We start from the raw sequence: 26231 nt of genomic DNA on the forward strand, positions 1-26231 counted from the left end.
AATCAGCGTAAAAAGACAAACTCAAGTTGTTCACTTATATTTTGAACTATCTTGTGAAATATTCTACATTTTTGAAATGAAATGATCAAATAACAAACTGTGTTTATAAACTATAAACATATAACCCATTGTTATACAAAAGTCTAAAATAGATTTGGTGCTCACTTTCCCTTCGAATAGTCGAATCGAAAAGAAAGTAAATGATTTGTGTCAGTCAAAAAGAGATTAGTTATTTTGTCTAATTTTAAAAATTCCTTTTTATTCAGAGTTTAATATGACGTCCTGAATTTAAAGTTTGAGTTAACGGACTGGTGTGGAAACCTCCCATCTAAGCTGAATGAGTGGTCAATTTAAACATGATACTTCTATGAAAATGAATAGATTTGTTCTGATATTTCAATAGGATTTCTACTTCGAAAACTTTAACACTAAACGTAGAACCTAGGTCGATTTAAATATGAATATAGTTGGAAGCATTTGTTGGCGCCGAAAACAGTTTAGTCATTTGAGTAAATTTGTATCAAGTTCAATTGGAAATTGGAAACCGTATCTATTTCATAATTATGATGAAATGTCAATAATTTGCTATTTTCTGCTATGTACTTTGAATAATGAGAAGGTTGATGTCGCGATATTTTGCATGTGATACCATTTCATTTAACCGTTGATATCAAAAAACTGTTCTCTTAGAGGTTGATTATTTTATTGTTTATCTGGAGACTGTCTCGCAATAGAAAGTGTTTTAAAACTCTGTTGAACGAAGTAAAATACATGCCCCTGGGACATTTCGATCCTGTGGTAGTAAAATTAGTAAACGTACATTTGTTTAAAGAAAATGGGCCTTTGGCATTTCAACTCGGAATGAGACGAAATGTATTCATTGAGATTGCAGACCCAATTAACGCATGCGTTAACATCAAAGCTGAGAAGTATCAGGTATGCGTTTGAAAGAGTGTCAAATTGTTAATGACCTAAATACTCAATCAGACGCCATCTGCACTTCCGGTTGTGCAATAGGTATTTTTAAGATCAAAACAGATTGGAAGATGGTCTAGTATCTCGTACCGAATTACGTTATTATAAAAAGTTGATCTCAATTGTTATTAGTTGTAAAATGATGACTGTTAATTTTGATTTAGAAGCTCCACGCCCGTACCGAAGCATAAATGATATTACATCATTTGAACAATAAATTGGTGTTTACATCGTATTATATATATAATATATATGTCTAATTAGCACAAAAATAATATAAAATTGATTTCTGTACAAGTTGGGTCCGATGCGCAATCAGTACTTCCATTCCAGACTAGGATATAGAGAGCCACGGAAATTTGTCGGGATGCATAAATTATTTGGTTATATTTACTTTAACTTGAGTTAAATTAGAAGCCTTTAACTTTTCAGTTGGTGCAATGGTGTATGTAAGTAAGTGAAGACAAATACTAAATCGTCTGCTCCCTGTTTTTGATAGTGAAAAATTACCATTTGTCAGCGGCGGCCGCATCTTTAATATTTAACTTAAAGTTGCTAACAAAATGTAACTAAATATCAATATCACAAACTCAGAAGGGAATTCAGTAAGCTACTCGAAGATTGCATCAGGTTTTACTTAATTGATTACCACGAAAAAAATAAGGTGCGTCTTCGGCCGGGAGTCGAACCCCGGATCGACTGCTTGTGGAAGGCAACCATGACTAACCGTGTACACCCACCGACGCTGTTACATTCACATGAAATAGAAAACGTTCATGATGGTGAAAATAATACGTATCAACCTGACATTCTTTGTTCCGGTTAATACCGAACCAAAACATCTAAATATTTATAAGTTTGACGTGAGGAAAAAGATGACAATAGCATCATTTGACATGCATGTTATTTACAAGAAAAACGATGACCATAGGGCACCACCCTGATGAACCCAACGTTCGGACAAATATGAGTTTTACAAGCGGAGTATTAGTCCAGTGGTTACCGTCACAATTACAATAATGACTCTACAAATGGAAAAAATGACATTGAAAACACCGAAGTTGATATGCATATCAACAACCAGCATCATTGTGTAATATGTTATCAAATACATGATCTCATTTGTTAATTAGATAACAATTAGTGTAAATGTTTCACATTATATTCATTTACTCTGCCAGAAAAGAGTTATGTAAACTGATTTCCAAAGGAAGACGTCCAAATTGAAACTTCCTGATTCGCTACAGTACAGTTCGTTCCCGAAGCATCTTGGAGACGACGAAGAACGTATAGATATCGTTGTATTGACGAAAAACATAACCCGTGATAGCTCAGTTGGTAGAGCGGAGGACTGTAGTGGTTAAACTCAGAGCTATCCTTAGGTCGCTGGTTCGACTCCGGCTCGCGGGATTGTTTTATTTTCTCAACATTTTCTATTTTAAATTAGACATTTTAAGCACCAATTATTAGTACCTAACTCGTCTGATGAAAAGAACACAAATATTTGATTTTTGTTTCGGGCTAAGAAAAACATAATAAACATAATATACACATAACATAAAAGGAATTGGTATAAAAGATTGATAATAAACAAATTCTTTAAGTTGAAGATTGTGGATTAAAGTCGCACAGTTGTTGAATATAATATAGAAGGATTTGTTGTAAGATGTAAACAACACAGTAGAACATCAGAAGTAACACGTTTACAGGGGGCAAAAATAAACGCCCAACGTGGGGCTCGAACCCACGACCCCGAGATTAAGAGTCTCGTGCTCTACCGACTGAGCTAGCCGGGCTGTTGTTTTCATTACATAACTGTCGAGTTCCTAACAAAGCAACATGACACAGTGTCAGAATCAGCTAAAAAGACAAACTAAAGTTGTTCACTTATTTTGACTTCTTGTGAAATATTCTACATTTTGAAATGAAATGATCAAATAACAAACGTGTTTATAAACTATAAACATATAACCCATTGTTATACAAAAGTCTAAAATAGATTTGGTGCTCTTTCCCTTCGAATAGTCGAATCGAAAGAAAGTAAATGATTTGTGTCAGTCAAAAAGTGATTAGTTATTTTGTCTAATTTTTAAAAATTCCTTTTATTCAGAGTTTAATATGACGTCCTGAATTTAAAGTTTGAGTTAACGGACTGGTGTGGAAACTCCCATCTAAGCTGAATAGTGGTCAATTTAAACATGATACTCTATGAAAATGAATAGATTTGTTCTGATATTTCAATAGGATTTCTACTTCGAAAACTTTAACACTAAACGTAGAACCTAGTCGATTTAATATGAATATAGTTGGAAGCATTTGTTGGCGCCGAAAACAGTTTAGTCATTTGAGTAAATTTGTATCAAGTTCAATTGGAAATTGGAAACCGTATCTATTTCGTAATTATGATGAAATGTCAATAATTTGCTATTTTCTGCTATGTACTTTTGAATAATGAGAAGGTTGATGTCGCGATATTTTGCATGTATACCCATTTCATTTAACCGTTGATATAAAAAACTGTTCTCTTAGAGGTTGATTATTTTATTGTTTATCTGGAGACTGTCTCGCAATAGAAAGTGTTTTAAAACCTGTTGAACGAAGTAAAATACATGCCCCTGGGACATTTCGATCCTGTGGTAGTAAAATTAGTAAACGTACATTTGTTTAAAGAAAATGCCTTTGGCATTTCAACTCGGAATGAGACGAAATGTATTCATTAGATGCAACCAATTAACGCATGCGTTAACATCAAAGCTGAGAAGTTCAGGTATGCGTTTGAAAGAGTGTCAAATTGTATGTCCTAATTACTCAATCAGACGCATCTGCACTTCCGGTTGTGCAAAGGTATTTTTAAATCAAAACAGATTGAAGATGGTCTATATCTCGTACCGTATTACGTTATTAAAACGTTTTCTCAATGTAATCTAGTTGTAAAATGATCGACTTTAATTTTGTTTAAAGATGCTCCACCGCCGACCGAGCATAAATGATATTCATCATTTGAACAATAAAAGGTGTTTAAGTATATAATAATAATATATATATGTCATTAGCACAAAAATAATAATAAAATGATTTCTTTATCACGTTGGTCCATGCGGAATCAGTACTTCATTCCAGATAGGATATAGAGCCACGGAATTTGTTCGGGATGCAATAAATTATTTTTGTTATATATTTTTAACTTGAAGTTAAATTAGAAGCTTTAACTTTTCAGTGGTGGTAATGGTGTATGTAAGTAAGTGAAGACAAATACTAAATCGTCTGCTCCTGTTTTTGATAGTGAAAAAATTACCATTTGTCAGCGGCGGCGCATCTTTAATATTTAACTTAAAGTTGCTAACAAAATGTAACTAAATATCAATATCAAACACAGAAGGGAATTCAGTAAGCTACTCGAAGATTCATTTTACTTAATTGATTACCACGAAAAAAATAAGGTGCGTCGGCCGGGAGTCGAACCCGGATCGACTGCTTGGAAGGCAACCATGCTAACCGTTACACCACCGACGCTGTTATTCACATGAAATAGAAAACGTTCATGATGGTGAAATAATACGTATCAACTGATTCTTTGTTCCGGTTAATACCGAACCAAAAAATCTAAATATTTATAAGTTTGACGTGAGGAAAAGATGACAATAGCATCATTTGACATGCATGTTATTTACAAGAAAAACGATGACCATAGGGCACCACCCTGATGAACCCAACGTTCGGACAAATATGAGTTTACAAGCGGAGTATTAGTCCAGTGGTTACGTCACAATTACAATAATGACTCTAAAAATGGAAAAAATGACATTGAAACACCGAAGTTGATATGCATATCAACAACCAGCATCATTGTGATATGTTATCAAATACATCATCTCATTTGTTAATTAGATAACAATTAGTGTAAATGTTTACATTATATTCATTTAATCTGCCAGAAAAGAGTTATGTAAACTGATTTCCAAAGGAAGACGTCCAAATTGAAACTTCCTGATTCGCACAGTACAGTTCGTTCCCGAGGCATCTTGGAGACGACGAAGAACGTATAGATATCGTTGTATTGACGAAAAACATAACCCGTGATAGCTCAGTTGGTAGAGCGGAGGACTGTAGTGGTTAAACTCAGAGCTATCCTTAGGTCGCTGGTTCGACTCCGGCTCGCGGGGATTGTTTTATTTTCTCAACATTTTCTATTTTAAAATTAGACATTTTAAGCACCAATTATTAGTACCTAACTCGTCTAATGAAAAGAACACAAATATTTGATTTTTGTTTCGGGCTAAGAAAACATAATAAACATAATATACACATAACATAAAGGAATTGGTATAAAAGATTGCTAATAAACAAATTCTTTAAGTTGAAGATTGTGGATTAAAGTCGCACAGTTGTTGAATATAATATAGAAGGATTTGTTGTAAGATGTAAACAACACAGTAGAACATCAGAAGTAACACGTTTACAGGGGGCAAAAATAAACGCCCAACGTGGGGCTCGAACCCACGACCCCGAGATTAAGAGTCTCGTGCTCTACCGACTGAGCTAGCCGGGCTGTTGTTTTCATTACATAACTGTCGAGTTCCTAACAAAGCAACATGACACAGTGTCAGAATCAGCTAAAAAGACAAACTAAAGTTGTTCACTTATTTTGACTTCTTGTGAAATATTCTACATTTTGAAATGAAATGATCAAATAACAAACGTGTTTATAAACTATAAACATATAACCCATTGTTATACAAAAGTCTAAAATAGATTTGGTGCTCTTTCCCTTCGAATAGTCGAATCGAAAGAAAGTAAATGATTTGTGTCAGTCAAAAAGTGATTATTAGTTATTTTGTCTAATTTTAAAAATTCCTTTTATTCAGAGTTTAATATGACGTCCTGAATTTAAAGTTTGAGTTAACGGACTGGTGTGGAAACTCCCATCTAAGCTGAATAGTGGTCAATTTAAACATGATACTCTATGAAAATGAATAGATTTGTTCTGATATTTCAATAGGATTTCTACTTCGAAAACTTTAACACTAAACGTAGAACCTAGTCGATTTAATATGAATATAGTTGGAAGCATTTGTTGGCGCCGAAAACAGTTTAGTCATTTGAGTAAATTTGTATCAAGTTCAATTGGAAATTGGAAACCGTATCTATTTCGTAATTATGATGAAATGTCAATAATTTGCTATTTTCTGCTATATACTTTAGAATAATGGGAAGGTTGATGTCGCGATATTTTGCATGTATACCCATTTCATTTAACCGTTGATATAAAAAACTGTTCTCTTAGAGGTTGATTATTTTATTGTTTATCTGGAGACTGTCTCGCAATAGAAAGTGTTTTAAAACCTGTTGAACGAAGTAAAATACATGCCCCTGGGACATTTCGATCCTGTGGTAGTAAAATTAGTAAACGTACATTTGTTTTAAAGAAAATGCCTTTGGCATTTCAACTCGGAATGAGACGAAATGTATTCATTTGATGCAACCAATTAGCATGCGTTAAACATCAAAGCTGAGAAGTTCAGGTTATGCGTTTTGAAAGAGTGTCAAAATTGATGTCCTAATTATATCAGACGCATCTGCACTTCCGGTTGTGCAAAGGTATTTTTAAATCCAAACACGTACCGTATTACGTTATTAGAACGTTTCTCAATGTAATTTGTTCGGGATGCAATTAGCACAAAAAATAATTAAAATATTTCTTTTTGGTTCAGTACTTCATTTTTAACGGAATTTGTTCGGGATGCAATAAATTATTTTTGTTATATATCTTTAACTTGAAGTTAAATTAGAAGCTTTAACTTTTCAGTGGTGGTAATGGTGTATGTAAGTAAGTGAAGACAAATACTAAATCGTCTGCTCCTGTTTTTGATTGTGAAAAATTACCATTTGTCAGCGGCGGCGCATCTTTAATATTTAACTTAAAGTTGCTAACAAAATGTAACTAAATATCAATATCAAACTCAGAAGGGAATTCAGTAAGCTACTCGAAGATTCATTTTACTTAATTGATTACCACGAAAAAAATAAGGTGCGTCGGCCGGGAGTCGAACCCGGATCGACTGCTTGGAAGGCAACCATGCTAACCGTTACACCACCGACGCTGTTATTCACATGAAATAGAAAACGTTCATGATGGTGAAATAATACGTATCAACTGATTTTTTGTTCCGGTTAATACCGAACCAAAAAATCTAAATATTTATAAGTCTGACGTGAGGAAAAGATGACAATAGCATCATTTGACATGCATGTTATTTACAAGAAAAACGATGACCATAGGGCACCACCCTGATGAACCCAACGTTCGGACAAATATGAGTTTACAAGCGGAGTATTAGTCCAGTGGTTACGTCACAATTACAATAATGACTCTAAAAATGGAAAGAATGACATTGAAACACCGAAGTTGATATGCATATCAACAACCAGCATCATTGTGATATGTTATCAAATACATCATCTCATTTGTTAATTAGATAACAATTAGTGTAAATGTTTACATTATATTCATTTAATCTGCCAGAAAAGAGTTATGTAAACTGATTTCCAAAGGAAGACGTCCAAATTGAAACTTCCTGATTCGCACAGTACAGTTCGTTCCCGAGGCATCTTGGAGACGACGAAGAACGTATAGATATCGTTGTATTGACGAAAAACATAACCCGTGATAGCTCAGTTGGTAGAGCGGAGGACTGTAGTGGTTAAACTCAGAGCTATCCTTAGGTCGCTGGTTCGACTCCGGCTCGCGGGATTGTTTTATTTTCTCAACATTTTCTATTTTAAATTAGACATTTTAAGCACCAATTATTAGTACCTAACTCGTCTAATGAAAAGAACACAAATATTTGATTTTTTGTTTCGGGTTAAGAAAACATAATAAACATAATATACACATAACATAAAGGAATTGGTATAAAAGATTGCTAATAAACAAATTCTTTAAGTTGAAGATTGTGGATTAAAGTCGCACAGTTGTTGAATATAATATAGAAGGATTTGTTGTAAGATGTAAACAACACAGTAGAACATCAGAAGTAACACGTTTACAGGGGGCAAAAATAAACGCCCAACGTGGGGCTCGAACCCACGACCCCGAGATTAAGAGTCTCGTGCTCTACCGACTGAGCTAGCCGGGCTGTTGTTTTCATTACATAACTGTCGAGTTCCTAACAAAGCAACATGACACAGTGTCAGAATCAGCTAAAAAGACAAACTAAAGTTGTTCACTTATTTTGACTTCTTGTGAAATATTCTACATTTTGAAATGAAATGATCAAATAACAAACGTGTTTATAAACTATAAACATATAACCCATTGTTATACAAAAGTCTAAAATAGATTTGGTGCTCTTTCCCTTCGAATAGTCGAATCGAAAGAAAGTAAATGATTTGTGTCAGTCAAAAAGAGATTAGTTATTTTGTCTAATTTTAAAAATTCCTTTTATTCAGAGTTTAATATGACGTCCTGAATTTAAAGTTTGAGTTAACGGACTGGTGTGGAAACTCCCATCTAAGCTGAATAGTGGTCAGTTTAAACATGATACTCTATGAAAATGAATAGATTTGTTCTGATATTTCAATAGGATTTCTACTTCGAAAACTTTAACACTAAACGTAGAACCTAGTCGATTTAATATGAATATAGTTGGAAGCATTTGTTGGCGCCGAAAACAGTTTAGTCATTTGAGTAAATTTGTATCAAGTTCAATTGGAAATTGGAAACCGTATCTATTTCGTAATTATGATGAAATGTCAATAATTTGCTATTTTCTGCTATATACTTTAGAATAATGGGAAGGTTGATGTCGCGATATTTTGCATGTATACCCATTTCATTTAACCGTTGATATAAAAAACTGTTCTCTTAGAGGTTGATTATTTTATTGTTTATCTGGAGACTGTCTCGCAATAGAAAGTGTTTTAAAACCTGTTGAACGAAGTAAAATACATGCCCCTGGGACATTTCGATCCTGTGGTAGTAAAATTAGTAAACGTACATTTGTTTAAAGAAAATGCCTTTGGCATTTCAACTCGGAATGAGACGAAATGTATTCATTAGATGCAACCAATTAACGCATGCGTTAACATCAAAGCTGAGAAGTTCAGGTATGCGTTTGAAAGAGTGTCAAAATGTATGTCCTAAATTACTCAATCAGACGCATCATCTGCACTTCCGGTTTGTGCAAAGGTATTTTTAAATCAAAACAGATTGAAGATGGTCTATATCTCGTACCGTATTAAACGTTATTAAAACGTTTTCTCAAATGTAATCTAGTTGTAAAATGATCGACTTTAATTTTGTTTAAAGATGCTCCACCGCCGACCGAGCATAAATGATAATTCATCATTTGAACAATAAATGGTGTTTAATCGTATATATATATATATATATATGTCTAATTAACACAAAAATAATATAAAATGATTTTCTTTACCCGTTGGTCCATGCGCAATCAGTACTTCATTCCAGATAGGATATAGAGCCACGGAATTTGTTCGGGATGCAATAAATTATTTTTGTTATATATTTTTAACTTGAAGTTAAATTAGAAGCTTTAACTATTCAGTGGTGGTAATGGTGTATGTAAGTAAGTGAAGACAAATACTAAATCGTCTGCTCCTGTTTTTGATAGTGAAAAATTACCATTTGTCAGCGGCGGCGCATCTTTAATATTTAACTTAAAGTTGCTAACAAAATGTAACTAAATATCAATATCAAACTCAGAAGGGAATTCAGTAAGCTACTCGAAGATTCATTTTACTTAATTGATTACCACGAAAAAAATAAGGTGCGTCGGCCGGGAGTCGAACCCGGATCGACTGCTTGGAAGGCAACCATGCTAACCGTTACACCACCGACGCTGTTATTCGCATGAAATAGAAAACGTTCATGATGGTGAAATAATACGTATCAGCTGATTCTTTGTTCCGGTTAATACCGAACCAAAAAATCTAAATATTTATAAGTTTGACGTGAGGAAAAGATGACAATAGCATCATTTGACATGCATGTTATTTACAAGAAAAACGATGACCATAGGGCACCACCCTGATGAACCCAACGTTCGGACAAATATGAGTTTACAAGCGGAGTATTAGTCCAGTGGTTACGTCACAATTACAATAATGACTCTAAAAATGGAAAGAATGACATTGAAACACCGAAGTTGATATGCATATCAACAACCAGCATCATTGTGATATGTTATCAAATACATCATCTCATTTGTTAATTAGATAACAATTAGTGTAAATGTTTACATTATATTCATTTAATCTGCCAGAAAAGAGTTATGTAAACTGATTTCCAAAGGAAGACGTCCAAATTGAAACTTCCTGATTCGCACAGTACAGTTCGTTCCCGAGGCATCTTGGAGACGACGAAGAACGTATAGATATCGTTGCATTGACGATAAACATAACCCGTGATAGCTCAGTTGGTAGAGCGGAGGACTGTAGTGGTTAAACTCAGAGCTATCCTTAGGTCGCTGGTTCGACTCCGGCTCGCGGGATTGTTTTATTTTCTCAACATTTTCTATTTTAAATTAGACATTTTAAGCACCAATTATTAGTACCTAACTCGTCTAATGAAAAGAACACAAATATTTGTTTTTTTGTTTCGGGCTAAGAAAACATAATAAACATAATAAACACATAACATAAAGGAATTGGTATAAAAAAAATTGATAATAAACAAATTCTTTAAGTTGAAGATTGTGGATTAAAGTCGCACAGTTGTTGAATATAATATAGAAGGATTTGTTGTAAGATGTGAACAACACAGTAGAACATCAGAAGTAACACGTTTACAGGGGGCAAAAATAAACGCCCAACGTGGGGCTCGAACCCACGACCCCGAGATTAAGAGTCTCGTGCTCTACCGACTGAGCTAGCCGGGCTGTTGTTTTCATTACATAACTGTCGAGTTCCTAACAAAGCAACATGACACAGTGTCAGAATCAGCTAAAAAGACAAACTAAAGTTGTTCACTTATTTTGACTTCTTGTGAAATATTCTACATTTTGAAATGAAATGATCAAATAACAAACGTGTTTATAAACTATAAACATATAACCCATTGTTATACAAAAGTCTAAAATAGATTTGGTGCTCTTTCCCTTCGAATAGTCGAATCGAAAGAAAGTAAATGATTTGTGTCAGTCAAAAAGAGATTAGTTATTTTGTCTAATTTTAAAAATTCCTTTTATTCAGAGTTTAATATGACGTCCTGAATTTAAAGTTTGAGTTAACGGACTGGTGTGGAAACTCCCATCTAAGCTGAATAGTGGTCAATTTAAACATGATACTCTATGAAAATGAATAGATTTGTTCTGATATTTCAATAGGATTTCTACTTCGAAAACTTTAACACTAAACGTAGAACCTAGTCGATTTAATATGAATATAGTTGGAAGCATTTGTTGGCGCCGAAAACAGTTTAGTCATTTGAGTAAATTTGTATCAAGTTCAATTGGAAATTGGAAACCGTATCTATTTCGTAATTATGATGAAATGTCAATAATTTGCTATTTTCTGCTATATACTTTAGAATAATGGGAAGGTTGATGTCGCGATATTTTGCATGTATACCCATTTCATTTAACCGTTGATATAAAAAACTGTTCTCTTAGAGGTTGATTATTTTATTGTTTATCTGGAGACTGTCTCGCAATAGAAAGTGTTTTAAAACCTGTTGAACGAAGTAAAATACATGCCCCTGGGACATTTCGATCCTGTGGTAGTAAAATTAGTAAACGTACATTTGTTTAAAGAAAATGCCTTTGGCATTTCAACTCGGAATGAGACGAAATGTATTCATTAGATGCAACCAATTCAGTAGGATATAGAGCCACGGAATTTGTTCGGGATGCAATAAATTATTTTTGTTATATATTTTTAACTTGAAGTTAAATTAGAAGCTTTAACTATTCAGTGGTGGTAATGGTGTATGTAAGTAAGTGAAGACAAATACTAAATCGTCTGCTCCTGTTTTTGATAGTGAAAAATTACCATTTGTCAGCGGCGGCGCATCTTTAATATTTAACTTAAAGTTGCTAACAAAATGTAACTAAATATCAATATCAAACTCAGAAGGGAATTCAGTAAGCTACTCGAAGATTCATTTTACTTAATTGATTACCACGAAAAAAATAAGGTGCGTCGGCCGGGAGTCGAACCCGGATCGACTGCTTGGAAGGCAACCATGCTAACCGTTACACCACCGACGCTGTTATTCGCATGAAATAGAAAACGTTCATGATGGTGAAATAATACGTATCAGCTGATTCTTTGTTCCGGTTAATACCGAACCAAAAAATCTAAATATTTATAAGTTTGACGTGAGGAAAAGATGACAATAGCATCATTTGACATGCATGTTATTTACAAGAAAAACGATGACCATAGGGCACCACCCTGATGAACCCAACGTTCGGACAAATATGAGTTTACAAGCGGAGTATTAGTCCAGTGGTTACGTCACAATTACAATAATGACTCTAAAAATGGAAAGAATGACATTGAAACACCGAAGTTGATATGCATATCAACAACCAGCATCATTGTGATATGTTATCAAATACATCATCTCATTTGTTAATTAGATAACAATTAGTGTAAATGTTTACATTATATTCATTTAATCTGCCAGAAAAGAGTTATGTAAACTGATTTCCAAAGGAAGACGTCCAAATTGAAACTTCCTGATTCGCACAGTACAGTTCGTTCCCGAGGCATCTTGGAGACGACGAAGAACGTATAGATATCGTTGTATTGACGAAAAACATAACCCGTGATAGCTCAGTTGGTAGAGCGGAGGACTGTAGTGGTTAAACTCAGAGCTATCCTTAGGTCGCTGGTTCGACTCCGGCTCGCGGGATTGTTTTATTTTCTCAACATTTTCTATTTTAAATTAGACATTTTAAGCACCAATTATTAGTACCTAACTCGTCTAATGAAAAGAACACAAATATTTGTTTTTTTTGTTTCGGGCTAAGAAAACATAATAAACATAATAAACACATAACATAAAGGAATTGGTATAAAAAAAAAAGATAATAAACAAATTCTTTAAGTTGAAGATTGTGGATTAAAGTCGCACAGTTGTTGAATATAATATAGAAGGATTTGTTGTAAGATGTAAACAACACAGTAGAACATCAGAAGTAACACGTTTACAGGGGGCAAAAATAAACGCCCAACGTGGGGCTCGAACCCACGACCCCGAGATTAAGAGTCTCGTGCTCTACCGACTGAGCTAGCCGGGCTGTTGTTTTCATTACATAACTGTCGAGTTCCTAACAAAGCAACATGACACAGTGTCAGAATCAGCTAAAAAGACAAACTAAAGTTGTTCACTTATTTTGACTTCTTGTGAAATATTCTACATTTTGAAATGAAATGATCAAATAACAAACGTGTTTATAAACTATAAACATATAACCCATTGTTATACAAAAGTCTAAAATAGATTTGGTGCTCTTTCCCTTCGAATAGTCGAATCGAAAGAAAGTAAATGATTTGTGTCAGTCAAAAAGAGATTAGTTATTTTGTCTAATTTTAAAAATTCCTTTTATTCAGAGTTTAATATGACGTCCTGAATTTAAAGTTTGAGTTAACGGACTGGTGTGGAAACTCCCATCTAAGCTGAATAGTGGTCAGTTTAAACATGATACTCTATGAAAATGAATAGATTTGTTCTGATATTTCAATAGGATTTCTACTTCGAAAACTTTAACACTAAACGTAGAACCTAGTCGATTTAATATGAATATAGTTGGAAGCATTTGTTGGCGCCGAAAACAGTTTAGTCATTTGAGTAAATTTGTATCAAGTTCAATTGGAAATTGGAAACCGTATCTATTTCGTAATTATGATGAAATGTCAATAATTTGCTATTTTCTGCTATATACTTTAGAATAATGGGAAGGTTGATGTCGCGATATTTTGCATGTATACCCATTTCATTTAACCGTTGATATAAAAAACTGTTCTCTTAGAGGTTGATTATTTTATTGTTTATCTGGAGACTGTCTCGCAATAGAAAGTGTTTTAAAAACCTGTTGAACGAAGTAAAATACATGCCCCTGGGACATTTCGATCCTGTGGTAGTAAAATTAGTAAACGTACATTTGTTTAAAGAAAATGCCTTTGGCATTTCAACTCGGAATGAGACGAAATGTATTCATTAGATGCAACCAATATAGGATATAGAGCCACGGAATTTGTTCGGGATGCAATTAATTATTTTTGTTATATATATTTTTTAACTTGAAGTTAAATTAGAAGCTTTAACTTTTCAGTGGTGGTAATGGTGTATGTAAGTAAGTGAAGACAAATACTAAATCGTCTGCTCCTGTTTTTGATAGTGAAAAATTACCATTTGTCAGCGGCGGCGCATCTTTAATATTTAACTTAAAGTTGCTAACAAAATGTAACTAAATATCAATATCAAACTCAGAAGGGAATTCAGTAAGCTACTCGAAGATTCATTTTACTTAATTGATTACCACGAAAAAAATAAGGTGCGTCGGCCGGGAGTCGAACCCGGATCGACTGCTTGGAAGGCAACCATGCTAACCGTTACACCACCGACGCTGTTATTCGCATGAAATAGAAAACGTTCATGATGGTGAAATAATACGTATCAACTGATTCTTTGTTCCGGTTAATACCGAACCAAAAAAATCTAAATATTTATAAGTTTGACGTGAGGAAAAGATGACAATAGCATCATCTGACATGCATGTTATTTACTAGAAAAACGATGACCATAGGGCACCACCCTGATGAACCCAACGTTCGGACAAATATGAGTTTACAAGCGGAGTATTAGTCCAGTGGTTACGTCACAATTACAATAATGACTCTAAAAATGGAAAGAATGACATTGAAACACCGAAGTTGATATGCATATCAACAACCAGCATCATTGTGATATGTTATCAAATACATCATCTCATTTGTTAATTAGATAACAATTAGTGTAAATGTTTACATTATATTCATTTAATCTGCCAGAAAAGAGTTATGTAAACTGATTTCCAAAGGAAGACGTCCAAATTGAAACTTCCTGATTCGCACAGTACAGTTCGTTCCCGAGGCATCTTGGAGACGACGAAGAACGTATAGATATCGTTGTATTGACGAAAAACATAACCCGTGATAGCTCAGTTGGTAGAGCGGAGGACTGTAGTGGTTAAACTCAGAGCTATCCTTAGGTCGCTGGTTCGACTCCGGCTCGCGGGATTGTTTTATTTTCTCAACATTTTCTATTTTAAATTAGACATTTTAAGCACCAATTATTAGTACCTAACTCGTCTAATGAAAAGAACACAAATATTTGATTTTTGTTTCGGGTTAAGAAAACATAATAAACATAATATACACATAACATAAAGGAATTGGTATAAAAGATTGATAATAAACAAATTCTTTAAGTTGAAGATTGTGGATTAAAGTCGCACAGTTGTTGAATATAATATAGAAGGATTTGTTGTAAGATGTAAACAACACAGTAGAACATCAGAAGTAACACGTTTACAGGGGGGCAAAAATAAACGCCCAACGTGGGGCTCGAACCCACGACCCCGAGATTAAGAGTCTCGTGCTCTACCGACTGAGCTAGCCGGGCTGTTGTTTTCATTACATAACTGTCGAGTTCCTAACAAAGCAACATGACACAGTGTCAGAATCAGCTAAAAAGACAAACTAAAGTTGTTCACTTATTTTGACTTCTTGTGAAATATTCTACATTTTGAAATGAAATGATCAAATAACAAACGTGTTTATAAACTATAAACATATAACCCATTGTTATACAAAAGTCTAAAATAGATTTGGTGCTCTTTCCCTTCGAATAGTCGAATCGAAAGAAAGTAAATGAATTTGTGTCAGTCAAAAAGAGATTAGTTATTTTGTCTAATTTTAAAAATTCCTTTTATTCAGAGTTTAATATGACGTCCTGAATTTAAAGTTTGAGTTAACGGACTGGTGTGGAAACTCCCATCTAAGCTGAATAGTGGTCAATTTAAACATGATACTCTATGAAAATGAATAGATTTGTTCTGATATTTCAATAGGATTTCTACTTCGAAAACTTTAACACTAAACGTAGAACCTAGTCGATTTAATATGAATATAGTTGGAAGCATTTGTTGGCGCCGAAAACAGTTTAGTCATTTGAGTAAATTTGTATCAAGTTCAATTGGAAATTGGAAACCGTATCTATTTCGTAATTATGATGAAATGTCAATAATTTGCTATTTTCTGCTATATACTTTAGAATAATGGGAAGGTTGATGTCGCGATATTTTGCATGTATACCCATTTCATTTAACCGTTGATATAAAAAACTGTTCTCTTAGAGGTTGATTATTTTATTGTTTATCTGGAGACTGTCTCGCAATAGAAAGTGTTTTAAAACCTGTTGAACGAAGTAAAATACATGCCCCTGGGACATTTCGATCCTGTGGTAGTAAAATTAGTAAACGTACATTTGTTTAAAGAAAATGCCTTTGGCATTTCAACTCGGAATGAGACGAAATGTATTCATTAGATGCAACCAATTAGGATATAGAGCCACGGAATTTGTTCGGGATGCAATAAATTATTTTTGTTATATATTTTTAACTTGAAGTTAAATTAGAAGCTTTAACTATTCAGTGGTGGTAATGGTGTATGTAAGTAAGTGAAGACAAATACTAAATCGTCTGCTCCTGTTTTTGATTGTGAAAAATTACCATTTGTCAGCGGCGGCGCATCTTTAATATTTAACTTAAAGTTGCTAACAAAATGTAACTAAATATCAATATCAAACTCAGAAGGGAATTCAGTAAGCTACTCGAAGATTCATTTTACTTAATTGATTACCACGAAAAAAATAAGGTGCGTCGGCCGGGAGTCGAACCCGGATCGACTGCTTGGAAGGCAACCATGCTAACCGTTACACCACCGACGCTGTTATTCGCATGAAATAGAAAACGTTCATGATGGTGAAATAATACGTATCAGCTGATTCTTTGTTCCGGTTAATACCGAACCAAAAAATCTAAATATTTATAAGTTTGACGTGAGGAAAAGATGACAATAGCATCATTTGACATGCATGTTATTTACAAGAAAAACGATGACCATAGGGCACCACCCTGATGAACCCAACGTTCGGACAAATATGAGTTTACAAGCGGAGTATTAGTCCAGTGGTTACGTCACAATTACAATAATGACTCTAAAAATGGAAAGAATGACATTGAAACACCGAAGTTGATATGCATATCAACAACCAGCATCATTGTGATATGTTATCAAATACATCATCTCATTTGTTAATTAGATAACAATTAGTGTAAATGTTTACATTATATTCATTTAATCTGCCAGAAAAGAGTTATGTAAACTGATTTCCAAAGGAAGACGTCCAAATTGAAACTTCCTGATTCGCACAGTACAGTTCGTTCCCGAGGCATCTTGGAGGACGACGAAGAACGTATAGATATCGTTGCATTGACGATAAACATAACCCGTGATAGCTCAGTTGGTAGAGCGGAGGACTGTAGTGGTTAAACTCAGAGCTATCCTTAGGTCGCTGGTTCGACTCCGGCTCGCGGGATTGTTTTATTTTCTCAACATTTTCTATTTTAAATTAGACATTTTAAGCACCAATTATTAGTACCTAACTCGTCTAATGAAAAGAACACAAATATTTGATTTTTGTTTCGGGTTAAGAAAACATAATAAACATAATATACACATAACATAAAGGAATTGGTATAAAAGATTGCTAATAAACAAATTCTTTAAGTTGAAGATTGTGGATTAAAGTCGCACAGTTGTTGAATATAATATAGAAGGATTTGTTGTAAGATGTAAACAACACAGTAGAACATCAGAAGTAACACGTTTACAGGGGGCAAAAATAAACGCCCAACGTGGGGCTCGAACCCACGACCCCGAGATTAAGAGTCTCGTGCTCTACCGACTGAGCTAGCCGGGCTGTTGTTTTCATTACATAACTGTCGAGTTCCTAACAAAGCAACATGACACAGTGTCAGAATCAGCTAAAAAGACAAACTAAAGTTGTTCACTTATTTTGACTTCTTGTGAAATATTCTACATTTTGAAATGAAATGATCAAATAACAAACGTGTTTATAAACTATAAACATATAACCCATTGTTATACAAAAGTCTAAAATAGATTTGGTGCTCTTTCCCTTCGAATAGTCGAATCGAAAGAAAGTAAATGATTTGTGTCAGTCAAAAAGAGATTAGTTATTTTGTCTAATTTTAAAAATTCCTTTTATTCAGAGTTTAATATGACGTCCTGAATTTAAAGTTTGAGTTAACGGACTGGTGTGGAAACTCCCATCTAAGCTGAATAGTGGTCAATTTAAACATGATACTCTATGAAAATGAATAGATTTGTTCTGATATTTCAATAGGATTTCTACTTCGAAAACTTTAACACTAAACGTAGAACCTAGTCGATTTAATATGAATATAGTTGGAAGCATTTGTTGGCGCCGAAAACAGTTTAGTCATTTGAGTAAATTTGTATCAAGTTCAATTGGAAATTGGAAACCGTATCTATTTCGTAATTATGATGAAATGTCAATAATTTGCTATTTTCTGCTATATACTTTAGAATAATGGGAAGGTTGATGTCGCGATATTTTGCATGTATACCCATTTCATTTAACCGTTGATATAAAAAACTGTTCTCTTAGAGGTTGATTATTTTATTGTTTATCTGGAGACTGTCTCGCAATAGAAAGTGTTTTTAAAACCTGTTGAACGAAGTAAAATACATGCCCCTGGGACATTTCGATCCTGTGGTAGTAAAATTAGTAAACGTACATTTGTTTAAAGAAAATGCCTTTGGCATTTCAACTCGGAATGAGACGAAATGTATTCATTAGATGCAACCAATTAGGATATAGAGCCACGGAATTTGTTCGGGATGCAATAAATTATTTTTGTTATATATTTTTAACTTGAAGTTAAAATAGAAGCTTTAACTTTTCAGTGGTGGTAATGGTGTATGTAAGTAAGTGAAGACAAATACTAAATCGTCTGCTCCTGTTTTTGATAGTGAAAAATTACCATTTGTCAGCGGCGGCGCATCTTTAATATTTAACTTAAAGTTGCTAACAAAATGTAACTAAATATCAATATCAAACTCAGAAGGGAATTCAGTAAGCTACTCGAAGATTCATTTTACTTAATTGATTACCACGAAAAAAATAAGGTGCGTCGGCCGGGAGTCGAACCCGGATCGACTGCTTGGAAGGCAACCATGCTAACCGTTACACCACCGACGCTGTTATTCGCATGAAATAGAAAACGTTCATGATGGTGAAATAATACGTATCAGCTGATTCTTTGTTCCGGTTAATACCGAACCAAAAAATCTAAATATTTATAAGTTTGACGTGAGGAAAAGATGACAATAGCATCATTTGACATGCATGTTATTTACAAGAAAAACGATGACCATAGGGCACCACCCTGATGAACCCAACGTTCGGACAAATATGAGTTTACAAGCGGAGTATTAGTCCAGTGGTTACGTCACAATTACAATAATGACTCTAAAAATGGAAAGAATGACATTGAAACACCGAAGTTGATATGCATATCAACAACCAGCATCATTGTGATATGTTATCAAATACATCATCTCATTTGTTAATTAGATAACAATTAGTGTAAATGTTTACATTATATTCATTTAATCTGCCAGAAAAGAGTTATGTAAACTGATTTCCAAAGGAAGACGTCCAAATTGAAACTTCCTGATTCGCACAGTACAGTTCGTTCCCGAGGCATCTTGGAGACGACGAAGAACGTATAGATATCGTTGTATTGACGAAAAACATAACCCGTGATAGCTCAGTTGGTAGAGCGGAGGACTGTAGTGGTTAAACTCAGAGCTATCCTTAGGTCGCTGGTTCGACTCCGGCTCGCGGGATTGTTTTATTTTCTCAACATTTTCTATTTTAAATTAGACATTTTAAGCACCAATTATTAGTACCTAACTCGTCTAATGAAAAGAACACAAATATTTGATTTTTGTTTCGGGTTAAGAAAACATAATAAACATAATATACACATAACATAAAGGAATTGGTATAAAAGATTGCTAATAAACAAATTCTTTAAGTTGAAGATTGTGGATTAAAGTCGCACAGTTGTTGAATATAATATAGAAGGATTTGTTGTAAGATGTAAACAACACAGTAGAACATCAGAAGTAACACGTTTACAGGGGGCAAAAATAAACGCCCAACGTGGGGCTCGAACCCACGACCCCGAGATTAAGAGTCTCGTGCTCTACCGACTGAGCTAGCCGGGCTGTTGTTTTCATTACATAACTGTCGAGTTCCTAACAAAGCAACATGACACAGTGTCAGAATCAGCTAAAAAGACAAACTAAAGTTGTTCACTTATTTTGACTTCTTGTGAAATATTCTACATTTTGAAATGAAATGATCAAATAACAAACGTGTTTATAAACTATAAACATATAACCCATTGTTATACAAAAGTCTAAAATAGATTTGGTGCTCTTTCCCTTCGAATAGTCGAATCGAAAGAAAGTAAATGATTTGTGTCAGTCAAAAAGAGATTAGTTATTTTGTCTAATTTTAAAAATTCCTTTTATTCAGAGTTTAATATGACGTCCTGAATTTAAAGTTTGAGTTAACGGACTGGTGTGGAAAACTCCCATCTAAGCTGAATAGTGGTCAATTTAAACATGATACTCTATGAAAATGAATAGATTTGTTCTGATATTTCAATAGGATTTCTACTTCGAAAACTTTAACACTAAACGTAGAACCTAGTCGATTTAATATGAATATAGTTGGAAGCATTTGTTGGCGCAGTTTAGTCATTTGAGTAAATTTGTATCAAGTTCAATTGGAAATTGGAAACCGTATCTATTTCGTAATTATGATGAAATGTCAATAATTTGCTATTTTCTGCTATATACTTTAGAATAATGGGAAGGTTGATGTCGCGATATTTTGCATGTATACCCATTTCATTTAACCGTTGATATAAAAAACTGTTCTCTTAGAGGTTGATTATTTTATTGTTTATCTGGAGACTGTCTCGCAATAGAAAGTGTTTTAAAACCTGTTGAACGAAGTAAAATACATGCCCCTGGGACATTTCGATCCTGTGGTAGTAAAATTAGTAAACGTACATTTGTTTAAAGAAAATGCCTTTGGCATTTCAACTCGGAATGAGACGAAATGTATTCATTAGATGCAACCAATTAGGATATAGAGCCACGGAATTTGTTCGGGATGCAATAAATTATTTTTGTTATATATTTTTAACTTGAAGTTAAATTAGAAGCTTTAACTATTCAGTGGTGGTAATGGTGTATGTAAGTAAGTGAAGACAAATACTAAATCGTCTGCTCCTGTTTTTGATAGTGAAAAATTACCATTTGTCAGCGGCGGCGCATCTTTAATATTTAACTTAAAGTTGCTAACAAAATGTAACTAAATATCAATATCAAACTCAGAAGGGAATTCAGTAAGCTACTCGAAGATTCATTTTACTTATTTGATTACCACGAAAAAAATAAGGTGCGTCGGCCGGGAGTCGAACCCGGATCGACTGCTTGGAAGGCAACCATGCTAACCGTTACACCACCGACGCTGTTATTCGCATAAAATAGAAAACGTTCATCATGGTGAAATAATACGTATCAGCTGATTCTTTGTTCCGGTTAATACCGAACCAAAAAATCTAAATATTTATAAGTTTGACGTGAGGAAAAGATGACAATAGCATCATTTGACATGCATGTTATTTACAAGAAAAACGATGACCATAGGGCACCACCCTGATGAACCCAACGTTCGGACAAATATGAGTTTACAAGCGGAGTATTAGTCCAGTGGTTACGTCACAATTACAATAATGACTCTAAAAATGGAAAGAATGACATTGAAACACCGAAGTTGATATGCATATCAACAACCAGCATCATTGTGATATGTTATCAAATACATCATCTCATTTGTTAATTAGATAACAATTAGTGTAAATGTTTACATTATATTCATTTAATCTGCCAGAAAAGAGTTATGTAAACTGATTTCCAAAGGAAGACGTCCAAATTGAAACTTCCTGATTCGCACAGTACAGTTCGTTCCCGAGGCATCTTGGAGACGACGAAGAACGTATAGATATCGTTGTATTGACGAAAAACATAACCCGTGATAGCTCAGTTGGTAGAGCGGAGGACTGTAGTGGTTAAACTCAGAGCTATCCTTAGGTCGCTGGTTCGACTCCGGCTCGCGGGATTGTTTTATTTTCTCAACATTTTCTATTTTAAATTAGACATTTTAAGCACCAATTATTAGTACCTAACTCGTCTAATGAAAAAAACACAAATATTTGATTTTTGTTTCGGGTTAAGAAAACATAATAAACATAATATACACATAACATAAAGGAATTGGTATAAAAGATTGCTAATAAACAAATTCTTTAAGTTGAAGATTGTGGATTAAAGTCGCACAGTTGTTGAATATAATATAGAAGGATTTGTTGTAAGATGTAAACAACACAGTAGAACATCAGAAGTAACACGTTTCAGGGGGCAAAAATAAACGCCCAACGTGGGGCTCGAACCCACGACCCCGAGATTAAGAGTCTCGTGCTCTACCGACTGAGCTAGCCGGGCTGTTGTTTTCATTACATAACTGTCGAGTTCCTAACAAAGCAACATGACACAGTGTCAGAATCAGCTAAAAAGACAAACTAAAGTTGTTCACTTATTTTGACTTCTTGTGAAATATTCTACATTTTGAAATGAAATGATCAAATAACAAACGTGTTTATAAACTATAAACATATAACCCATTGTTATACAAAAGTCTAAAATAGATTTGGTGCTCTTTCCCTTCGAATAGTCGAATCGAAAGAAAGTAAATGATTTGTGTCAGTCAAAAAGAGATTAGTTATTTTGTCTAATTTTAAAAATTCCTTTTATTCAGAGTTTAATATGACGTCCTGAATTTAAAGTTTGAGTTAACGGACTGGTGTGGAAACTCCCATCTAAGCTGAATAGTGGTCAATTTAAACATGATACTCTATGAAAATGAATAGATTTGTTCTGATATTTCAATAGGATTTCTACTTCGAAAACTTTAACACTAAACGTAGAACCTAGTCGATTTAATATGAATATAGTTGGAAGCATTTGTTGGCGCCGAAAACAGTTTAGTCATTTGAGTAAATTTGTATCAAGTTCAATTGGAAATTGGAAACCGTATCTATTTCGTAATTATGATGAAATGTCAATAATTTGCTATTTTCTGCTATATACTTTAGAATAATGGGAAGGTTGATGTCGCGATATTTTGCATGTATACCCATTTCATTTAACCGTTGATATAAAAAACTGTTCTCTTAGAGGTTGATTATTTTATTGTTTATCTGGAGACTGTCTCGCAATAGAAAGTGTTTTAAAACCTGTTGAACGAAGTAAAATACATGCCCCTGGGACATTTCGATCCTGTGGTAGTAAAATTAGTAAACGTACATTTGTTTAAAGAAAATGCCTTTGGCATTTCAACTCGGAATGAGACGAAATGTATTCATTAGATGCAACCAATTAGGATATAGAGCCACGGAATTTGTTCGGGATGCAATAAATTATTTTTGTTATATATTTTTAACTTGAAGTTAAATTAGAAGCTTTAACTATTCAGTGGTGGTAATGGTGTATGTAAGTAAGTGAAGACAAATACTAAATCGTCTGCTCCTGTTTTTGATAGTGAAAAATTAAAATTTGTCAGCAGCGGCGGCGCATCTTTAATATTTAACTTAAAGTTGCTAACAAAATGTAACTAAATATCAATATCAAACTCAGAAGGGAATTCAGTAAGCTACTCGAAGATTCATTTTACTTAATTGATTACCACGAAAAAAATAAGGTGCGTCGGCCGGGAGTCGAACCCGGATCGACTGCTTGGAAGGCAACCATCACTGGTGAATATAAAACTCTGAATTTCCTCGTTTTTGGGTAGTTTTAAGCAACAACTCTGAGTTTTTCAGCGTGTCACGATTATATTCAGTGTGGTCAGGTTATATTCAGAATTGTAACCGAAATCTCAGCGTGTTACATTATATTCAGAGTGAAGACCGAAAACTCAAGAGTGTACTATTAAACTCAGCGTGTCAGATTAAACTCTGCCTGTTCGGTTATATTCAGAGTGAAGACCGAAAAACTCAGCACGCCCGATTATATTCAGCGTGTCAGATTAAACTCAGCATGTTCGGTTATATTCAGAGTGAAGACCGAAAACTCGGACTGGAAGATTATATTCAGCGTGTTAGATTAAACTCAGCATGTTCGGTTATATTCAGAGTGAAGACCGAAAACTCAGCATGTTCGGTTATATTCAGAGTGAAGACCGAAAACTCAGCATGTCCGATTAAATTCAGCGTGTCATATTAAACTCAGCACGTTCGGTTATATTCAGAGTGAAGACCGAAAACTCAGCATGTCCGATTAAATTCAGCGTGTCATATTAAACTCAGCATGTTCGGTTATATTCAGAGTGAAGACCGAAAACTCAGCGTGTCCGATTATATTCAGCATGTTCTTTTAAATTCAGAGTTTAGTGTCAATCAAACTTGCGCAGAGCGGGGACCCCGGGTCAGTCCTTCCTAGCCACGGGGGGCATCACACCTCGTGTGCTACTGCGTAGTTGAGCTGTCAATCACCGGCGCGGTACGTTATATACAGGCACTGTTCCTCAGTAAAGATAGCGTGAGGTCGAAGAATGTTTACAACCGGGTCCTCAAATGTATACGTACTAGATATAGCCGATAAACAATTGATGATTCTTTAATTTAATTTTATAATGAATGTATAATTTTCAGCAACGGGATCTAATAATCAGTCTAATATTATAGAGACGGCCAAATGAAGAGACCGAGTCCGAGTCAAATATTGAAGGACCACGTGTAGACTCTATTACTAGATCTCGACGAGACGAACAACTATGTGTATGACAAACAATTCAATGGACTCATAATTCCCTGATCCCGCGCCTTAAAGTTTCTCTACTAATTTGAATTTTGACACCATTTTCGAAAAACATCACTGATTATCCACGTTCAGTCTTAAATATATTTGACCGTCCGAATTATGACGACCTTATCTAAACTTACCTGTCTAAAACTAAAGCCAGGTCTAAATAAAAATGTCCGTGGTCAATAACTAATTTGTTATGACTTACGTGTATCGTCTCTAATTTAGCTTACGACCGCTACATAGCTATACCAATATTTTACCAGGAATTCATGTTTGAAAAAGTAACTTTATCGGCTTCTCAATATGAGTTTCATACCCATTGTCTAATGAAGATTGCCTTTATACGCAAGCCTCATCCACAGACGACACTCTGGTCATCGGAAGCAAGGACGAATAAATCCTTGTCAGAAGATACTTCTGTGGACAGTTATATAGAATATTGTCCATAAGCCGTCAGCAGGATCTGTATTTGGCGTTCTTCATATACGGAATTTTGTTTTCATTAAAAAAATTCTCACAATAATACGGACGGATTTCCACTGCTTCTCATTGTCATAGAGCAATCTGTGTCATAGAGCCGGTGTAACGTTGAAAATGGACCTCCGTTGAAAATTGACCTCGGGTCAGTTTTCAACGTTGAAAAATGACCCCGAAAACCGCTGAAAACTGAACTTTAAGCGCACTTTTCACACCGACCCGTTGAAAATGGACCCCGTTGAAAAGTGACCCCATAAGAATTCGATGTTTTATTATGTAACCCAACTTTCCCGATGACTCGCCTCAGTCGGCTCGATCATTATATCTTACTTTGGAAAAAATGAATGCCAATATTCAATGTCATTATTTTGAAAGGCCAAGATTAATTTTTTGTACATGTACATTTTTATCTGTTTTTTTTATGATACTATGAAGCAAATAAGTGCAGAAATTAGCAAACAGTTGTCGGATAAATGCATCAGTTAGTTTGGTTTGGTTTATTCTTGTTTTATGTCCTATTAACAGGACGTGCCAGGTTTAGGAGGTAGTGGAAAGTCAGAGTATCTAGAGAAAAAACACCGACCTAGGTCCAATACCTGGCAACTGCACACGTGGGACCAAGGCTAATGTAAGGGAATCAAACTAAACATTAAATATTTATTTAGGCATCGATAGGCTGACATTAACATTGTAAAGATATTTCAAAATCAGAA

General features: G+C 34.4%; 26 non-coding genes across 26 annotated transcripts; 9 read left to right on the forward strand and 17 right to left on the reverse strand.

The window, feature by feature from the left end:
• The first annotated feature begins 2295 nt into the window (after positions 1-2295).
• Positions 2296-2385, forward strand: Trnay-gua (transfer RNA tyrosine (anticodon GUA)). The gene is given in 2 exon segments: positions 2296-2332; positions 2350-2385. It is a non-coding gene; the product is annotated as a tRNA-Tyr (tRNA).
• A 313-nt stretch (positions 2386-2698) lies between these two features.
• On the reverse strand, positions 2699-2771 carry Trnak-cuu (transfer RNA lysine (anticodon CUU)). Its single transcript has one exon. It is a non-coding gene; the product is annotated as a tRNA-Lys (tRNA).
• Positions 2772-4416: 1645 nt separating this feature from the next.
• On the reverse strand, positions 4417-4488 carry Trnag-ucc (transfer RNA glycine (anticodon UCC)). Its single transcript has one exon. It is a non-coding gene; the product is annotated as a tRNA-Gly (tRNA).
• Positions 4489-5048: 560 nt separating this feature from the next.
• On the forward strand, positions 5049-5138 carry Trnay-gua (transfer RNA tyrosine (anticodon GUA)). Its single transcript is given in 2 exon segments — positions 5049-5085; positions 5103-5138. It is a non-coding gene; the product is annotated as a tRNA-Tyr (tRNA).
• Positions 5139-5451: 313 nt separating this feature from the next.
• Positions 5452-5524, reverse strand: Trnak-cuu (transfer RNA lysine (anticodon CUU)). The gene has a single exon. It is a non-coding gene; the product is annotated as a tRNA-Lys (tRNA).
• Positions 5525-7004: 1480 nt separating this feature from the next.
• Trnag-ucc (transfer RNA glycine (anticodon UCC)) lies at positions 7005-7076 on the reverse strand. The gene has a single exon. It is a non-coding gene; the product is annotated as a tRNA-Gly (tRNA).
• Positions 7077-7636: 560 nt separating this feature from the next.
• On the forward strand, positions 7637-7726 carry Trnay-gua (transfer RNA tyrosine (anticodon GUA)). Its single transcript is given in 2 exon segments — positions 7637-7673; positions 7691-7726. It is a non-coding gene; the product is annotated as a tRNA-Tyr (tRNA).
• Positions 7727-8038: 312 nt separating this feature from the next.
• Trnak-cuu (transfer RNA lysine (anticodon CUU)) lies at positions 8039-8111 on the reverse strand. Its single transcript has one exon. It is a non-coding gene; the product is annotated as a tRNA-Lys (tRNA).
• Positions 8112-9765: 1654 nt separating this feature from the next.
• Positions 9766-9837, reverse strand: Trnag-ucc (transfer RNA glycine (anticodon UCC)). The gene has a single exon. It is a non-coding gene; the product is annotated as a tRNA-Gly (tRNA).
• Positions 9838-10397: 560 nt separating this feature from the next.
• On the forward strand, positions 10398-10487 carry Trnay-gua (transfer RNA tyrosine (anticodon GUA)). Its single transcript is given in 2 exon segments — positions 10398-10434; positions 10452-10487. It is a non-coding gene; the product is annotated as a tRNA-Tyr (tRNA).
• Positions 10488-10801: 314 nt separating this feature from the next.
• On the reverse strand, positions 10802-10874 carry Trnak-cuu (transfer RNA lysine (anticodon CUU)). Its single transcript has one exon. It is a non-coding gene; the product is annotated as a tRNA-Lys (tRNA).
• Positions 10875-12131: 1257 nt separating this feature from the next.
• On the reverse strand, positions 12132-12203 carry Trnag-ucc (transfer RNA glycine (anticodon UCC)). The gene has a single exon. It is a non-coding gene; the product is annotated as a tRNA-Gly (tRNA).
• A 560-nt stretch (positions 12204-12763) lies between these two features.
• Trnay-gua (transfer RNA tyrosine (anticodon GUA)) lies at positions 12764-12853 on the forward strand. The gene is given in 2 exon segments: positions 12764-12800; positions 12818-12853. It is a non-coding gene; the product is annotated as a tRNA-Tyr (tRNA).
• A 315-nt stretch (positions 12854-13168) lies between these two features.
• On the reverse strand, positions 13169-13241 carry Trnak-cuu (transfer RNA lysine (anticodon CUU)). Its single transcript has one exon. It is a non-coding gene; the product is annotated as a tRNA-Lys (tRNA).
• A 1258-nt stretch (positions 13242-14499) lies between these two features.
• Positions 14500-14571, reverse strand: Trnag-ucc (transfer RNA glycine (anticodon UCC)). The gene has a single exon. It is a non-coding gene; the product is annotated as a tRNA-Gly (tRNA).
• Positions 14572-15132: 561 nt separating this feature from the next.
• On the forward strand, positions 15133-15222 carry Trnay-gua (transfer RNA tyrosine (anticodon GUA)). Its single transcript is given in 2 exon segments — positions 15133-15169; positions 15187-15222. It is a non-coding gene; the product is annotated as a tRNA-Tyr (tRNA).
• A 312-nt stretch (positions 15223-15534) lies between these two features.
• Positions 15535-15607, reverse strand: Trnak-cuu (transfer RNA lysine (anticodon CUU)). Its single transcript has one exon. It is a non-coding gene; the product is annotated as a tRNA-Lys (tRNA).
• Positions 15608-16861: 1254 nt separating this feature from the next.
• Positions 16862-16933, reverse strand: Trnag-ucc (transfer RNA glycine (anticodon UCC)). Its single transcript has one exon. It is a non-coding gene; the product is annotated as a tRNA-Gly (tRNA).
• A 561-nt stretch (positions 16934-17494) lies between these two features.
• Trnay-gua (transfer RNA tyrosine (anticodon GUA)) lies at positions 17495-17584 on the forward strand. Its single transcript is given in 2 exon segments — positions 17495-17531; positions 17549-17584. It is a non-coding gene; the product is annotated as a tRNA-Tyr (tRNA).
• Positions 17585-17895: 311 nt separating this feature from the next.
• On the reverse strand, positions 17896-17968 carry Trnak-cuu (transfer RNA lysine (anticodon CUU)). The gene has a single exon. It is a non-coding gene; the product is annotated as a tRNA-Lys (tRNA).
• Positions 17969-19222: 1254 nt separating this feature from the next.
• Positions 19223-19294, reverse strand: Trnag-ucc (transfer RNA glycine (anticodon UCC)). Its single transcript has one exon. It is a non-coding gene; the product is annotated as a tRNA-Gly (tRNA).
• Positions 19295-19854: 560 nt separating this feature from the next.
• On the forward strand, positions 19855-19944 carry Trnay-gua (transfer RNA tyrosine (anticodon GUA)). Its single transcript is given in 2 exon segments — positions 19855-19891; positions 19909-19944. It is a non-coding gene; the product is annotated as a tRNA-Tyr (tRNA).
• Positions 19945-20255: 311 nt separating this feature from the next.
• On the reverse strand, positions 20256-20328 carry Trnak-cuu (transfer RNA lysine (anticodon CUU)). The gene has a single exon. It is a non-coding gene; the product is annotated as a tRNA-Lys (tRNA).
• A 1247-nt stretch (positions 20329-21575) lies between these two features.
• Positions 21576-21647, reverse strand: Trnag-ucc (transfer RNA glycine (anticodon UCC)). Its single transcript has one exon. It is a non-coding gene; the product is annotated as a tRNA-Gly (tRNA).
• Positions 21648-22207: 560 nt separating this feature from the next.
• On the forward strand, positions 22208-22297 carry Trnay-gua (transfer RNA tyrosine (anticodon GUA)). The gene is given in 2 exon segments: positions 22208-22244; positions 22262-22297. It is a non-coding gene; the product is annotated as a tRNA-Tyr (tRNA).
• A 310-nt stretch (positions 22298-22607) lies between these two features.
• Positions 22608-22680, reverse strand: Trnak-cuu (transfer RNA lysine (anticodon CUU)). Its single transcript has one exon. It is a non-coding gene; the product is annotated as a tRNA-Lys (tRNA).
• Positions 22681-26231: the final 3551 nt, after the last annotated feature.

The sequence above is a fragment of the Argopecten irradians genome, unplaced genomic scaffold (assembly GCF_041381155.1).
Source record: "Argopecten irradians isolate NY unplaced genomic scaffold, Ai_NY scaffold_0762, whole genome shotgun sequence".
NCBI classification, from domain to species: domain Eukaryota; kingdom Metazoa; phylum Mollusca; class Bivalvia; order Pectinida; family Pectinidae; genus Argopecten; species Argopecten irradians.